The sequence below is a fragment of the Glossina fuscipes genome, unplaced genomic scaffold (genome assembly GCF_014805625.2).
Source record: "Glossina fuscipes isolate IAEA_lab_2018 unplaced genomic scaffold, Yale_Gfus_2 58900, whole genome shotgun sequence".
NCBI lineage: Eukaryota > Metazoa > Arthropoda > Insecta > Diptera > Glossinidae > Glossina > Glossina fuscipes.
Window position 1 is genome coordinate 1 of NW_024001772.1, and position 5487 is coordinate 5487.

The 5487-nt window shown below is 35.4% G+C and overlaps 1 pseudogene; it reads right to left on the minus strand.

The window, feature by feature from the left end:
* Positions 1-4169: 4169 nt before the first annotated feature.
* LOC119643205 lies at positions 4170-5479 on the minus strand (annotated as a pseudogene).
* Positions 5480-5487: the final 8 nt, after the last annotated feature.

The window sequence follows — 5487 nt, forward strand, 5'->3', positions numbered from 1 at the left end:
CCCCTATTATACTCTACCGTTGTATTTTTTTCTAAAATACTATATAAATATTTTAGATGTTCCAACGATAAACGGGTTTTTGATTTATTCCAAATTTATTCGGCCGAAGATCCATAAAATAATGATGCAAACGCACACTGGTATTTCATGGCCATCGTTTCGGACGGACAGGACGACAACTATTACTACTTTGAGTTACCTGTTCGTTCAACTGCTGCAGAACAACTAAAGAAAATTTTGCTGCTTGTGCGCTGCTTTTATAGCTTATGGCTGCTGCGTTAATGCATTGCTATTTAGAGTTTTCACCACAAGGTGGGTTTACTTAGGTGACTAACTTACTGAAAGCTACGTTCGTACTTAAAGCTATAAAAAATCGTCAGTGGCATATATATCATAGCCATTATTGTAATAAAGAAGAAGCTTTTCTTGACATAAGATCCTCATACATGAAAAATTGTCATTTTGCTTTTTTCTGTACATTTATTGGCAAAAAAATTCCAGAGAGGAATTGAAGTTACCTTGCCAAAAATATGACGCAGTTTTTGATAACAAAATGTAGCTGCAAGAAATTATTCATTATCTTGACCTTAATTAACTTCTTGGAAGTACAGAGAAGAACTCTTTCGGAAACGGGCCATTCACCAGATATGACATTGAGATTATGTTGAAGAGTTGAGGAGGACAGTCCAGTACAGCGTTTTAACATTCGATTTTCAAATGTTTTTATACGTTTCTCAATATATTTTGGGAAATTACAAGATTGAGAATGTGTAAATTTAATCTTAGACCTAACTAAAGCTTTGACTTTTGTACACAGTCAAAGCTTTCTTTGGTAGGCAAGCGTGACGAATTGTTAGTCATGTTTTACTGATATTGCATCCAGATTGACATTCTTTGAAGGCTGGCTCATAACGTACATGAAGAGTTAGGCTGTCATTTAAAATTCTACCAAGAAACGGTTCAGTTCCGTTTCTTTGATAAAGAGCCTGATCTCGCGTTTAGAAATAGTATTTGTTTTGGTAGGGTTGAAATATAATTAAGATTGGCGCATACATCGAAGAAAAGATTAGCTTTTATCGAGAGATTATTCAGAGCCACTGAAAAAGATGAATCCGCAGATACAATTAGGAAATCATTTGCATTTTGAAAAATATGAGTTTTTTTCACCTTGAATATCATGGGGAATAGCTGTGCGTAGACCGAAGAGTACGGGGTTTAAACAATTGCCTTGTGGAATACCACCGTACACGTCAACTTTTTCTGTACCCTTTACCAATACACGATTGAATAAACGTATTTGAAGAGGAAATGAAAAATTTAAGAGAATTCTGCCAAGCTTAATCAAGTTGACACAATCATACGCTTTGCTGATGTCCAAAGAAAGTCATTTTCGTAGATTTGTATTTTTGATAGGCGTAAGAACGAGCTGTAATGTTCTCAGTTTTCAAGAAATCACTTAGTCTTTCCTTAACCATAAGGTTGATAGTCTTTACGAATACAGCTGTTAATGAAATTGATCTGAAGTTACTTAAATCATTTAAGTCTTCACCTGCCTTAGGAATGGAAACTACTCTGATAGATCGCAAATCTAAGGTTGTAAAGTTAATATATCAGCAGTTATTAATTGTCTTGAGGACACTTAAGTTTCCTCCAGACGGCTCTGATCATGTGATAGTTAACTACATCACAACCTGCAGTAGTAGCCCTCTTTCTGGACTGTAAGACATACATTAACTCATGCAATCAGAAGGTTATATTCTTGAAACTACTAAAAGGAATTGAAAGTATTGTGATCAGATTGACTCTTTGATATAGGTCTTGAACATAACCAAGTATCTTTTATTAGGATGGAGTGGAATCAGCATAATTCGTGTTCGTAAATTAGAAACAGTTAGATCCAAGATACTGCTTCCCGTGCGACCACTTCGGTTACTGTGAAAGATAGTATCACCATTATTTAAGACATTATAACTGCTGGCATTGATGGCTTTTACAAGGCTCTTGCATTTGTTACTCGAGACTCGATCACCATACAAGCAATGTCTAGCATCGAAATCTTCAGGTAGAATCACATTTTGCTCAGGTTCGATATAAAATTTTGATGATGATAATGTCACCAGCAGAATTGTAGAGAATCCGTCTGAAATTGACGCCTTCTTAACCAATATACTAACACCATAGCCGTAATCACATTTGGTGGCTGACTTCTCCTGACTTCTCTTGTTTGGGCAGCACTAGTTTAGAGCATTATGCTCGCCTGAACCAATGACCCTCACCGTTTCACAGTTTTCGCACTTGGAAAACTTTCCGTAGTTCACACCCGTCCTCCTTGGTTTTGCAGAACTTTGACATATGTTTCTATCTACCGCACTTAAAGTATTACTTTAGAGAGGGTACCATGTACTCCACGGGTAGATTGCAAAAATTAAATTTGATCACTTTAGGGTAGGCTTTCCCTTAAAAACTAATTTTAATACTCGTTTTAATACTCGTTTCAAATTCGTCCTTGTTGTTAGGATTTCTTCTTCGAAACCTAACAGCAGACTTAATGCGAATATTGGACACCGCTTTTTCAATGATCTCGGAATATATGCTTTTAAATTTTTTTCATTAAAATCATTGTTTTTAACAAAATTCCTAGCATAACGAGTAGAGCTAAACAGCAATTTAGCTCTGTCCCTGCTAACCACTTTATGTTCTTGTAAGCCGTTGATACTTTTCAAAAAATCATAAAAAAAAGATCCAAGTTGTTGTTCATAAGCTTGTTCTGGACGTTTTCACATGTTTAACAAAAACTATATATAACATACAAGTTGATTGGTGCTATTTTTGCCGGTATGTTTTAAATCATTTCGTAAAAGTATTTAGTCATTAGAAAATTAAGAGCTAATGTGTTTCTTCCTTCATCAATAAAAAAAAGGTTTGGTTAAGAAATTAATACCGACTGTGAAGCTTCTATAAGGCTAAAGTTTCCAATGGTGCACTGAATAGTGAATAGTCTTTATGCGCAATTATAGCTTTAATATCGTTGCGGCTAGGGCTGAATACAAAGCTAGCATGCTGTTGCTTGTCGTTATCAAGCTTTTGTGATTTTCCGATTTGCCATTCAAGGTTCCACTTGGCTCAACATAACTTCTTTCGTATACTTTCATTGGTAAAATTGCGAACGGAACATTAGCCAGGTAATATTCAAAATATTCTTTATTAGTCCCGTTTATAGATTTTGCCACATTCTGGTTAAGACAGAATGGATCTTGAACACAAAAACAAGTATCAATTCGAAGTCGCTCGGGATCTATATTAAAATACTAACTGCTGGTAAGCAATTGATTGTGACATTCGAAGAAGTTAATGCTGTCTTTGTTAAATTCATTACGGGGAATTGCGCTGCCCAAATAAGGAAAAAGAACAAACAACCTGCAACAAAAAGGAAAAAGAACAAGCAACCTGCTCCAAAAAGGAAGAAGAAAAAGCAACCTGCACCAAAAAGGAAGAAGAACAAGCAATTGATTGATATCGTGGCACCCAAAACTATTCCAAATCAGAAGGGTTTTTTCTGAACACTATTAAAGCTTTAGTTTTAACTCCTCTTTTGGGAGATAAATCGACTTCATTCCCTCCCTTCCTCCATCTCTTATTATACTCGGTGGCATTCATATAAAAATCTTCAAAATCATCTATATCTATAGTAACCAAATCAGACTCTGTCAGCGTAGGGCAACAGGCTGATATTGTTTTAAATGTTAGTCCGGGGAAAAAACTTTTATATATATTTTGCTTAAAAATTTTCAAAAATTTCTTTTCATTTTCACACTTTTTTCCTTTTTTTTATTCTCGTTTTTTTCCACTAACACCGAGAAGACACGAAAAAAATTTTCAGCTGCCGTTTATCCAATGTCGTGTTGTTCAACTGCAAGCTTTCTCTCCTTTAACGTTGCGTCAGCCTACCTTTAGCTGAATTTTTTATGTCTTTTTGGCTTTCATCGCATGACAACTTAATGCTTAAGTCTTGAGACCCCTGACTCTGGCAAAGAAACTTTGAAGTTATCTGTCTGAGAAGTATCATAAATTTGTATAGGAGAAGCGATTCTATGGGAAAGTATGTTTATTTATTAATTTTGTTATCCGGTTTATCTTTAATTTATGAAAGAAGTGAAAACAATTCTCATTGCGTACAATTATTTATCTATAAATTGCAACATAGGATCTTCAGCTCTTGTTCGTTTACGTTGCCATTCCTCAATTTCGTGTTCACTAGGTGCCTTGATATCATACATACTGTTATAATGTCTTTTACGGTCGTCCATAATTTCTTGCATTGTTAGCGATTCCGCAATTTTTTCGTTTAGCGCCTCTTGTTGTTCTTCTGTGCGTTTCTTTTCCTTTTTTATTAGTTTTTTCATTCTTCTTCTTTCACGTTTTTTCAATTTCTTTTTGGTCTTTTTATGCGTCGAGACTCTTTTCTGCAACTCTTCTTCATTTTCAGAAGATGATGATGATGTCGAAGATGACGACGATTTTTCTAGAGATTTCTTGCTACTATCTTCACTAACTTCTCTGTTGGTGTTGTCCGCTTTTAATGAGTTATTTTTTTCAAGCCCATATATCATTAAATCCGCCGTAACTTCAGGCTCTTTCGCACCCACGCAATATGAGTTTCTTATAAACGATTTACAACATTTGTAACCCCAACGACCATTCCAATAGCTACCTAAATAGAGAGAAAAGAGAGTTGCTTTCAATAAATGGAAACGCTTCGAATGAAAATGAACAAAAAGAATACGAAATAATCATAGTTGGACAACTGACGTCCCTTTTTGAAAAAGCGACGTCCTTTTTTGTCAAAGTTTAAAAAGGCGACGTCCCATTTTGTAAAGTTTGAAAAAGCGGCGCCCGTTTACCCCTTACCCCATACGGTAGTACGATTACTAAGATAAATATCCTCCTCATATATACTGCGAGCTTTGGGTTTTTCCATTCCTTTGATTACTTTGCCGCTACGCGAATATTCTATATAATCTTCGGTTTGGGCCAACAATAGCGATTTAGGTGGTGCTTGCAAATGTTCTTCACCGCCATACTTTTCCACAATATGTTCCTTCGTCTGAAACAAAATAAAATATATTATTGCACGGTAAAACAAAGTTATACAATGGTACAAATTTTTAAGATAAAGAGAATAAAGTCATATAGCACTAGTAGAGGCACTGTTTATGAGAGAAAATCCCAATGGCTAATATGTTCGTTATTATATTTTTTGGACCTCATAGGGTTAGTAGGAGATTTTTCAAAACAATCTCCAAAAGACGCTACGTTGTGACTGAATAAACTAAATTGATCTTCGATTCTTACACTTGATTTGAATTGTTCCTTCTTTTTCTCGTATTCCTTTTTGTAACAGCTCCAGCTTAGTAGGCTCAGCCAATAAATGAACATCGATCCCCTTACCATGAGCCTCCCATGCGAGATATTTCCGCATCAGGATCT